Source organism: Schistocerca nitens, chromosome 7, assembly GCF_023898315.1.
Source record: "Schistocerca nitens isolate TAMUIC-IGC-003100 chromosome 7, iqSchNite1.1, whole genome shotgun sequence".
NCBI lineage: Eukaryota > Metazoa > Arthropoda > Insecta > Orthoptera > Acrididae > Schistocerca > Schistocerca nitens.
In genome coordinates, this window is record NC_064620.1 from 530694218 (window position 1) to 530706818 (window position 12601).

The following is a 12601-nucleotide window of genomic DNA, read 5'->3' on the forward strand; positions in this document are numbered from 1 at the left end:
AGGGCATATTAAATAACTCACTCAGTTACAGCAAATATTTGGAGCAGTTCTAGTTTTCTTCTAATTTCGGAAAAATATTCTCTAACTCATTACAGAATATTTTGATATTTCTTTCCGAGTAGCCTTATTTACTTTCTCTGAGTCGAAAAGAAAATTAATTATAAAATATGTTCCGTCCCTTTGCTGCGGACTATTTTTATGTAGGTCTCAAAATAAATGACTCCTGACATTAACTTTCGTAATAACAAGATGCTGCCTTTGAAGTGTCATATTTAGAAATATGTATTCATATGTAATTGCTGACTCAAGTCGAGTATTGCAGAGTGCTGCAGAGAAAACACAGGTCTATTTAAATAATGAAAATAGCGAGCCACGTTACTGGGTAGTCGGATGAGGCTCAAATGTATTTTGTTTCGTTTTACTCTATTTCCTAGACAATCATTTTTCATTGTATTTGCATGCTTACGCAAATCAAGCAACTTTTTACCTTGCGTGAAATTTTTCGTAACAATGAAACAATAAAATTCTAATTACCAATAAATCACATGGTAAAATCTGCATTAAGAGTCCGTTCAAACGATAAAGGTGGACAGGTAAAACTGCAAATTATAATTTGTATTTTTTACGCATTAATTCGTCGCCGAAACAATTCACTCATATGTTTCAGTTATATTCCGGGTGGTTATAATTAAATTTTCCCTATTTAACACGTTACAACATGGAAAATAATTACCGTACGAAGGCCAATGTAATGTACTGACGGTAGCAGAGCCAGGATGGGGAGGGTGTAGGCACATTTATTTGGTCCAAGCCTTATTGACATAAATTTATTATTTAACAATAATTGTTTATACATCCAAGTTAATACAATTAACAGTTCAAAGGAAATTTTAGCAACAGAAAATCCTTTTTTTTCTTTTAACCTTCTGCAGACGAACATGCAGCCCCACTCTGAAACATTACATAAACCAACTGTTAGTAAAAGGTATATTATATACCATGTGCAGTCATAAAGACCTCAAGAATACTGTTTTGGCTCAACATAAGGTGAAAACACCAAAAATGCAGATCTTCAAAACAACTTACACATAAACAATTTAACACATCACTCACAAAACTACACGAATTATTTCACATGTACAGTCTATTACGAGCTCAACAGTCATTCCTGCCAGCTGTGTGATACCTAAATTTGATTGACACAGAATAAACACAGCTCAAAAGAATGATCTTCCAACATACTACACAACAACTTTACAATAAAAGATGACTGCCCCTTTTTTCCCATTCAAATATCTGCATAACAGTTTTTGTACTAACAAGCTACAGTAGCTGCCTCTTACTTTCTACAGACAGACAAACACATCTGTCAATAAATGATTGATTAACGAGGTGGCAATGCAGAGATAGTAACTTCTTGTAACAACTGATTCTCAAATGCTGCCACGAAAAACATTCTACAAAACAGAATCACACAAATTAAAGTTCCACTCACTATTAAAATCCAACAAATCACACAGTATAAGTAATGGTCACTTCGTGACAATGGAACTGAAAAGGATTACACACTCAAGTGTGCTTCTCACTCACAACAGTCCTTTTAAGTGCATACACAACACAGCTCAAAATCTATATCCCAAGCAGTATTAGTAGAATTAGGGAATTGGCACTTTAACCCCACCAAGTTTAACAAGAAGTAATGTAATAATAATTTGGACAGAACTTAGCCAGGTGACGAGAGTCACACCAATGCAGTTTCCTGTTACACTCGAGTGCTAGGCCCAACAAACAACAGCTGGTGATGGAGAACCACGCTAAGCAAGCGAGCATTCCGTCCTCCCCACATGCTCGCGAACAGCCATCTTATCGCAGTCCTTAAACGGCAGGCACCAGTTGACTCCCAGCCGCTTCCGTCCTGTCGCCATCCGACGACCAGCCGACCGTTCGACCAACGGCCTTCCGTCTGCGTCGACCACGGCGCCGGCGCGTACTTGCACCGTGCGGACCTGCCGGCTGCTGACTGCCAACTCGTCCAACCGCGAGTAACGACGAAGCCGACTCAGTGCACAACCCAACAGCGACTGAGACTTAGAGCCGACCGAGTAACATGCGAGTGTCTGCCTTCTGACAGACTGTCGCCTCACTACACCGACTCCCAGACAGAGCGACAAACCGACTGACCAGACTCGCCGAGACTGACTGTTCCTCTCGTAGTGTCCCGACCGAGCCGTCCTCCCAAAACTGTTGCTTCGCGCACTAGTGCCAACAGCGCTCAGCGATCACGCCCCCTATCGCTGTGGCGCAAACAAGTGAATAATCTCGCGGGTAAATCAAATGAGCTGAGACGTGACACGGCTCAGCCAAACGTGGTAGCAGTAATTTCAGGTTCACGGGGAAGGGAAATAATGCAGAATAGATTCAATTGAAACGCTTTTAATGGGCTGCGACAGTACATGATACCATTACATAACGGTACCACTACTGCTACAAAAGGCGCTCAATATGGCGCAGTCTGGAACTGCGCGACCGCTACGGTCGCAGGTTCGAATCCTGCCTTGGGCATGGATGCGTGTGATGTCCTTAGGTTAGTTAGGTTTAAGTAGTTCTAAGTTTTAGGGAACTGATGACCACAGCAGTTAAGTCCCATAGTGCTCAGAGCCATTTGAACCATTTTGAACCAATATGGCGCCCATCGGTGTCTAGAAGAATCTGAAAGCACAGGATTGCATGCTGCAGTTCAGAACGAAGCATGATCGAAGGTATAAGGGCTACCTCTCTTGATACGCTGCGCTTCAGATTAGCAAATGTGTGAATGTTCCCCTAGTAAACCCAGTTCTTCAGGTAGCCCCACAAACAGAAATCAGAGGGAATGAGATCAGGTGACCGTGCCGGCCAAGTATTTGGAAACGATAGGCCGATAATTAGACTGTTTCCAAATGTCTCTTGTAGCAGCAGGTGAACATCACGAGCGATGTGCGGTGGGGCCACATTTTGCATGAAAACTATTTTGTTCAATGCGTCTCTTTCCTATAGGGCGGGTATGACATGCTGGCGAAGCATATGGCAGTAGTAACGCTGGCCAGTCACACTGCACATCTCTGGTCTTTGAGCGCCAACCTGCTCAAACAAGAACGGACCCATGATGAACGTCGCCGTGAAGCCACACCATACGGTGACACATTCACCATACAGAGGGACTTCATGCACAGTGACTGGAAGTGAAGATCCCCACACTCGGTAATTCTGTGTGTTCACCTCACCTGTCAGAGAAACATGAGCTTCTTCTGGCGATACGACGGCCCAGGACCAGCTCTCGTTAACTTCAGGTCTTGCGAGAAAATGGAGAGCGAAGTCAACTCATAGTTGTACATCGTTTGGTGCAAGCTGCTATACGTTATAGATCTTGTACGGATACCATTTGAGAATGGTTCGAAGCACCTTCCATACAGTGGACCACAGGATGTTCTTCTGTCGTGACGCAGCACGCGCACAGCTTGACGATCTGGAATAGCGCGCAACGTCGTCTGCCATGGCAACAACGATATCAACCTGCAGCATTACTCTTGTTTTGATAACAGAGCTTCACCTATAATGCCCTGCTCCTTCTGTCCCAGCTCATGTTGACACGTGCATGGGGGCTTAATTATTATGCAATATTTTTAGTAGCTGTGTGTCCGGTTACGAAGTCTCGTAACCCGTTGGCCCTGACTAGTATTAGTACGCATTCTGACTGCATAAAATAACAATAAAGCATGAAAGTAAATTTCCGTTAACACAATTCATTAATTAAGTCCCTGCAACTATAAAAGCTACGAGACAACAAAGCACAAGTGTAACTGTTCTGTGTGTGGAAGTGTGATTCAACGTACATGTATCTGGCACAGTTCTTCCCCAATACGACAAGATATTTTAAACACCATTTACAATGAACTAATTGAAAAACCAGAAATACTATAATTGCACATAGAAACCAGAATTACAAGTCTAATACATGAACACGAACCAGATGCTTTGTTGACTGAACCTGTGACCAAGAGGCATTGTCATTAAGGAAATGTGAAATAAATTTTTTTTTGTTACTTCTATATATATTGACGAAAAATACACTGTGATCATTGCAACATCTTCCATCTATACATTACACCAACCGAACAGCATCTACTCTCTCGCCCAACACAACAACAACTGCACACGACATCCTCAGAACTAGTACTGCTGCCGCCATCCTCTCAACAAGTACTGCCCACGGCAACCTCTGAACTACTACTGCCCCAGTGGAGGCGGCGGAATAATAATCTTTGGCGCAATCTCTGGCGCTGTGACTCAGTGTAGCCACCTTTCACACGTCAACAAGTGCAGTGCGACTGGTCAGGTGTGTGAGACTATGAATCACGATGACTGATCACGGCACCTGGTGGCCATAGTTGGAACTGGACGGTGGCGCTGTGATGCGTGGAAATCATGCATCCTATTCTCTGGACATCAATGCTACCAAGTTTGGTATTCGCACTGCAGTTAGTTTCCGTGTTATAACGTGTTAAATGGGGAAACTCTAATTGTAATCACCCAGTAGAAAGTGTTCGGAATTAGTTTTGCACCACGTTCGTTATTTACCTATCTTGAGTTTCTTTTACTGGTAACTTTTTTCTCAGCATTGACGCGGCTACAGGAAACTGCTACGTAGTGCCATCTACGTGGCTGAGGTAAGCGTAGACCTGTCTTATCAGTGCTCTTCTGTAGACGGCGCATTAAGACGGGTTTTTCTAGGAGAAGGAATTTTGCTCTCGCACGAAAAGGACACGGACGCCAAACCGAAAAACGTCGCGCATTTCCGTTTTCTCATAAAATGATGTCCAAGCGCATTACCTCTTCAGTCCACTTGCGCTGTCTGGAAAGTACACTATTTGAAAGCAGCTTTTTGTTGTAGTTGTTATTTATAACTTTTCATTATTTGCAAGAAATTCTATGAGAAAATGAACGTTTTACAAGAATGTTGTTGTTGTGGTCTTCAGTCCTGAGACTGGTTTGATGCAGCTCTCCATGCTACTCTATCCTGTGCAAGCTTTTTCATCTCCCAGTACCTACTGCAACGTACATCCTTCTGAATCTGCTTAGTGTATTCATCTCTTGGTCTCCCTCTACGATATTTACCCTCCACGCTGCCCTCCAATACTAAATTGGTGATCCCTTGATGCCTCAGAACATGTCCTACCAACCGATCCCTTCTTCTGGTCATGTTGTGCCACAAACTTCTCTTCTCCCCAATCCTATTCAATACTTCCTGATCTACCCATCTAATCTTCAGCATTCTTATGTAGCACCACATTTCGAAAGCTTCTATTCTCTTCTTGTCCAAACTATTTATCGTCCATGTTTCACTTCCATACATGGCACAATGTAACAACAACAAAAAACACAGCTACATTCAACTATACAACAATTTTCATACATTCCATTGAGTTTTCTTATAGCAAGATTGTGCTATCAGTCCAACGTGATTGCAGAACACTCAGGTACATGTTTTAATGGGTAGTTTTACTGCAGTACATTTATCATAACGGTGGTAGCAGGAAAATGAACGAACAAGACTTAAAGGAGATAGAGGAGAAATTAAGAACTGGGGAATATATACCATAAACTAAACAGAGCCCAAATCTAGCATGCGAAAATTTTTGTAGGTTGATGAGGCAGTTAATAAAACCGGTAGGTGTCCAGCAGCGCAAACTTTGTCAAAAGTTACTAAATACTCATTCGAGAACCTCTAGTATGTAACGACATGTTTGCTAATTTAACGAGCAGTTTCCTCAAGCCGCAATTCTTCTTGAAGAAGACAGAGACATAGTGGCTGAAGAGTGTGTGGAAATGTGTGCTAAGATATCAAAGATCACATTTTCGGGGCGTGCAACGTAGTGAGAAGAGAGCTTAGTATGAAAGACAAGCTCCTTCTTTCAGACGCACATTTTAGATTAACGTAATATGAAAAACGAACCTCGGATATGTTCAAATGCACTTGGTTAAATTTAGAATGAACTATTTTGGCCACTCAGAATGAATTCAGCGAACCCGCAATACACATCCCGCAAAATTAATTAAAATTGTTATAGCTGGAATCAGATTTGGCTGAAATACACCAAGGTTATAGAAACTAGACATCCAAAACTTTACTTTAGATGGCGCTGCAGTGCAATAGACATCTTCAGGTTCTTAGGTACAAAGAATCTCGACTTTCAGAAATGGTTCCCGTTACTACAAAAAACGTGTATTAGAGGCGACCTGATGATGGTTCGGATTGACAGTAGCCAGTACTAGTCGAAAGAGGGTGAAGTCGCAGAGAAAACTGTTCATATCGAAGTAAGTAAAAAAGCCCAAAACACGTCGGAAAGAAAAAAAAGGAAAAGAAAATCCTCCATTGTCTGACCTACAATCACACAAAACGAATGTATATATCACTAAGAATCATCTTGTGATATCCAGGTATACTCAGGTAAAAAGGACTTCTGATCAACTTCCGAACCCTACTCATAACGCTACAATAAAGCGTACGTAATAATCAGCTACGTAGTGAAGCAAAGTGGGAAGATAGGCAGGCAAGCAAGATTCCTGTATCTTCCTTGATTTGGGCTCAGCTTGGCTTGGACTGGGCTGTAGCAGCCTGCCTGTTCTGCAGATACTGTGCGGCAGCTCGTCTGCCTGGCTAACAGGCAAGCATGGACAGATTAAAAGCGGCATGTAGCCTACACACGTTTGGTAGAAAGAGAACCATGCTCGGAATGACGTCAGATTGAAAACAGCAAGTTATTGACGCAGGGGGAAGTTTTACCAAGTTGTGCTCTAAGTGTCAAAATATGTAAACCAACAGTCGCGAGACACACGGCTGTCCTTCAGTTTAGCCGGCCGGTGTGGCCGTGCGGTTCTAGGCGCTTCAGCCTGGAACCGCGCGACCCCAACTGTCGCAGGTTCGAATCCTGCCTTGGGCATGGATGTGCGTGATGTCCTTAGGTTAGTTAGGTTTAATTAGTTCTAAGTTCTAGGCGACTGATGACCTCAGAAGTTAAGTCGCATAGTGCTCAGAGCCATTTGAACCACTTTTTTGTCCTTCAGTTTGCGTCCGAGACGCCTTAACGTGACTGTCTCCATGAAGGGTCACGCGCTGCTGGTAAAAGTCTTTTACAAGAACACTGACTGTGCGCCAGTAGCTCTGCAGATCTTCCGGACACTGAAGGGCATGAAAAAAGACGTTGACACGATGTCTGCTAACGGTCTGCAGAAAATGATTATTGTTGTGGATTTTCAAGAGGGCCAACCCACTAATGTAAGAGGAAGCCGAAAGGCACGCGTTTTAGCTCACGCAGGCTGGCGTGAGGTCTGGAACAGGAAAAGGAAGTTATACTAGAAAAAAAAAAAGATGTAGCTGGTGGTATACTTAACTTTAATCCATTAATGTTGAACGTAGCTCTTGTCTGTACATTCTTTACAATATCAATAGCAACTGATAATTGCGCCTTGCTAGGTCGTAGCAAATGACGTAGCTGAAGGCTATGCTAACTATCGTCTCGGCAAATGAGAACGTATCTTGTCAATGAATCATCGCTAGCAAAGTCGGTTGTACAACTGGGGCGAGTGCTAAGAAGTCTCTCTAGACCTGCCGTGTGGCGGCGCTCGGTCTGCAATCACTGATAGTGGCGACACGCGGGTCCGACGTATACTAACGGACCGCGGCCGATTTAAAGGCTACCACCTAGCAAGTGTGGTGTCTGACGGTGACACCACAATTATAAAGTTCTTTTTAAGTGCAATGTGGCAGAGGGAAAAAAGGAGTTTGTTATATCCACGGACCCAACCAACCAATCAACTCGCGCGCGCGCCCTGACCGTGAGATCGCTGGCCACAGTTCCTGTCGCGGCCGTCGGCGTCTCAGGGCGTTACCGTAGACGGAAGAGGTCGCGCCATGGCTGAGCTCGGGTCCGCAGCGCCCTCTGCCTTTTGCATGTAAGGAGGAGCGCTGGCCCCGAGACGGACAGTCTATTGTCGATTGTCTGTTGCTAGCCTATCGTGGAGTTTATAGCGGAGCCATTGCGGTGTGATATTTGTTATTGTATTCGACTAGGCTCAGTACACGGATTACTCTTGGATATTACTTGGACTTGTGTTGCTGGTGCACGTTTCGTCAGAAATAAAGATAAGTTATCTCTTCATTCTAGCTGGCGCAATTCTTGTCATTAATTATTTTTCGGCCAACAGACATAGCCATCCTGGTCACTATCCACGCTTTATACAATTTGTGGTGGCTGCCCCAATAGTACCGCCGAGGACCTTTGGTTTGAGAATCGTCACAAAACAGTTAATCCGACGTCTATCGAAGACGTAGCCACAGCATCGGAGTAGGTGTCGAGCGGTGATGTGGAAATATGCAGCGCACGGGGAATTGTGCGTCGCTGGACATCCCTGCGAGCACCGTGACTAAAAGCCTATGAAACACCCAACTTTGCTACCCGCACAAAATCACGCATATTTAGGAGTTGTTTCCTGCTGAACTGTCAGCCGGATAAACGTTGGCTCTAGAATATCTTGTTCGCATGGCAGTGGTCATTGAATGGCCGTGGAACGTTCTGTTGACAGACGAAACCCATCTCCGACGCGAAGGACACGTCAGTACGCGGAAAATTCGCAAGCACACTAACCGGTACCAATTCGTTCTGCAGAAGTGACCGTGTGGTGCTCCTGACGGCATCGTATATCGAAGGGCGTATTTTGTCGGGGAGATGAGTCTTGCGGGTTCTGTTACCTGTACCGTCACTGGTTCAAAAATGTTGAAATGTGTGTGAATTTCTAAGGGTCCAAACTGCTGAAGTCATCGGTCCCTAGACTAACACACTACTTAACCCTTTCGTGGGCAAAATGATTGAGCAGTTTTTTTAATTAATGGAGAGCAGATAGTAGTTAACAGATAGGTATATTTATCATACAGAATATCAAATTCACTCCAACTGTGAAAGTGAAGTCACACAACAAGGTGGGAAGTTTTCTTCCCACTGTCCTTCCTTGGAGTTAACTGACAAAAACAACTTTTTCAATATATGTCATATTTATTTGATAAATTTACTTCTCTTGTTACACTGATTGTTCACAATTACTTGCCATGAAATTTTCTGAAACATGGGTCTATGCAAAGTGGTATTTGACAATATGTACAAACACAGCGAGTGCTCTTTTCCGCAGCTTTGGTACTACAATGACGGCACGTCCAGTAGGTTTCTCCTAAAATGGATTGATGCTCCCCTACAGCCACATGACGAAAATCTTCAGGTACTTTACCCCTTTTTGCCAGAAAGACAGGTTTTTGTCAACGCCTTTTTTGGGATGAGAAGCCAGCGATCAATTGTCTGGCTAGATGGATCCTGTATATGAGCTGATCATGCTGTCCACTTTCTCTTTTGCTTATTTTCCACAGGATAAAACTGTTCACTGGAGCAACGTCCACCAGGAAATAAAATATTCTGTGCCACCATTTTACAGAACGTCTGCCAATAGCATACCATTCTTATAATTGATCAAACTTATTGACACCACACGTTATTTTGTTGTATTCTGCCACAACTTCAGGACAAGAAATCTCTGTACTAGTACCATCCTGGTTTTTCCTTTTCACTGTGGCTGTTTCTCATGGGTCATGAATTGAGGACAGAAAAGTGACTGGACGGTTATCCATCCATTTTACTGCAGAAATGCCTCCTTTTGTTTCAAACTGGAATTCTCCTCGTTCCAATTTTACGTTTTCCTTCATAAATTTGTGTAAATACTATAGCTTTGAGGGAAAAAAATCACAAAATGTCACGCAAACAGCACCGAAATGCTCCTATACAGAGCAACACTCAGCTATACAATGCCTCTGCGAGAAGGTACAGCAAAAACGGCGGGAACTTCTCATTGGAAGTAGTACCCTATACTGTTCACTAGGTGGTAGCACCGTATAGAGGTGGGAACTGCGAATCCCACGGGACAAGGAGCGAGTTCATTGTAGTGGGAAGCATGTTTCCCACGGTTCACGAAAGGGTTAAACTATCTTATGCTAAGAACAACACACACACACACACACCCGTGCCCGAGGGAGGACTCGAACCTCTGGCGGGATGTGTGGCGGAATCCGTGACACGGCGCCTTTAGCCGCGCGGCCACTCCGCGAGACCTCTGTCACTGGTAAACACTATGAGTACCAACGTCATTCCAGTTCTTCAACAGCGTGGAAGCGTGGATAGGATCATTTTTATTCAAGCTGGCGCTCATCTCCACATTTCACAGCTTGTGAGGCGGCTGCTGCAGAGGCATTTCGGAAATGCAAGAATTATCAACCGTCGGTCCCCTACAGCCTTGCCGTGCAGGTCAGTAGACCTTAATCCGTTTGGCTTGTGGGTATACGATTATTTGAAAGATGTGCTGTTCAGTGCTCCAATTGCGAACGTACCTGAATTGAAGGCACGTATTGCGCAACGCATTGTGACTGTGACTCCCGAGACACTCCAATTTGTTGTGGAACATGCTGTTTCTCGATTACAACTTGTGGCAGAAAATAGTGGACAGCATACTGAACAAACCTTGCGCCAGTCTCATGACAATTAGAAACCGATGTCAGTTTGCTTTCTATGCGTTTTTTTGTCCCACGCCAACTAAAAAGCGATGCTGTTTCCTTTTTATACGGTTTTTGGCCTCAGGACATTTAAAATCCGATTTTTCCCATCGGTTGTGATATATTGCCGTAGTGGACGGGCTTACCTATTCTGACGGTACGTCACATAAATATTGACATTTTTATCGGTTGTAAACCGTAGTTAATGTATTTTTTGAATATAATTAGTATGAAAGATACAGTTAATGTTCTTGATACAACTAATATGCAGCGATAATTTAGAGCAGCTACACATATTTTATGTAAGTTATTCTGCATTGTTTTAAAATAAACTTATTATTGTTATCAAAAAATGAATTTCCTTGTAATAGTTGTCACCTCACCTGCTCGCAGTGGCTGATTATTTTTAATAAGCATTTTTTTAGTAATTTGCGCTGCGGGAAGGTCATCCTCTGATGCAGCCTCTGGTCGGCCATTACGCGCCGAAGTACTTTTGTTTTTGTTTAAGTGTTAACAGTAACTGTAAATGCGAGAGATTTCGTTGTAAGAACCTTTTTAAATTGAAACAGATAATTAATTTACGTTATAGTTCATTTTTGAAATCATACAGATTCCATGAGTTCTCTAAGTTTTATCTTGGCCGCTCCATGGCAACAATCGAAATTCTCTCGAGCCTTGCATGGCAATCAATAAATAGAAATTAACAAAATTACATTCAATTCAGTTAACGGCAACTATATTTTAGTCATCACGTTCAAAATCTAAAGTTGGTACATGAATAACTGAGGCCCTTCAAGAACCCGTCTCATATTTACTTATGCACGTAAGTAAAAGTGATAAGAAAAGACAATATCCCTGAGAGAAAGAATCATGCACTAAAAAAAGAATAATTCATGCTGATAAATTAAAAAATAAAAATATATATGTAATTTTTATATATAACGTAACAAATGGCACCGATGTCACACTATCCAACAGTACCACCAATGTTGACTGCCGAACTTGGGCAGCCATGCACATTGAAAAGAGCGGATGGTGCAATGTCCAACTCAAACCATAGCTGTCGTATTGCGATTCATCTGTCATTTGTAGCGGACCCTATTTACGTAGGACGCTTACAGTGTCATGTGTTGGTGTAATTTTCGTTAATTTTTTTGTTAGTTCTATTACGTTTTTCCGTGCGTCAATAACATGCTGCTCAAATTCGACAATCTGGGCAGTCGTCCTCTTTCTATAGCATTTTGAAACTGGAACTTTAATAAAGGACACCCTGTAACTTAACGAAGCGATCACATAAACCGTGAGGTGCAACAGAACGTGTAAAAAATACTGTAGATAAGAAGCAGGGAGTTGAAGAGTGCATTGCATAAAATGTCATACAGTACGAATGACACAATTTCCGCAAATACACCCACTAATGACACTCCCTGCATGACCATATTTGTATGTACAACCATTACCGCTATGCCTCCACGTAAGTCTTATTGTAGACGAACTTGAAACTGCTACATGTTTGAAAACCGGTACAGAAATGAACATAATGACAGTCAGCTTTTTTTTTTAAACGTTGATGGTTTATGGAAACAGATTACATATTATAACCGTGAACAGCGTCACAGTAGCAGCAACATTTCGCACAACAATGCAAGTATGTAAGTAGTAGTAGAACATTCTGATTGAAACAGCAGCTTCTGGACAAAGGCAACTTATTAGGGAGAAGCGAGGCGTACATTCATAGACATGCTGTGTTTACTGGACGGTGAAGGCTATGAGAACTTAATTGAAAAATGTAGTCATGCAGCATGTAGCGGAAAAACAAACAAAGAGCAGTGACCTATCGACCAACCAGCGATACTGTTCAAATGTTCAAATGTGTGTGAAATCTTATGGGATTTAACTGTTAAGTTCAGGGCATCAGTCCCTAAGCTTACAGACTACTTAACCTAAATTATCCTAAGGACAAACACACACACCCAT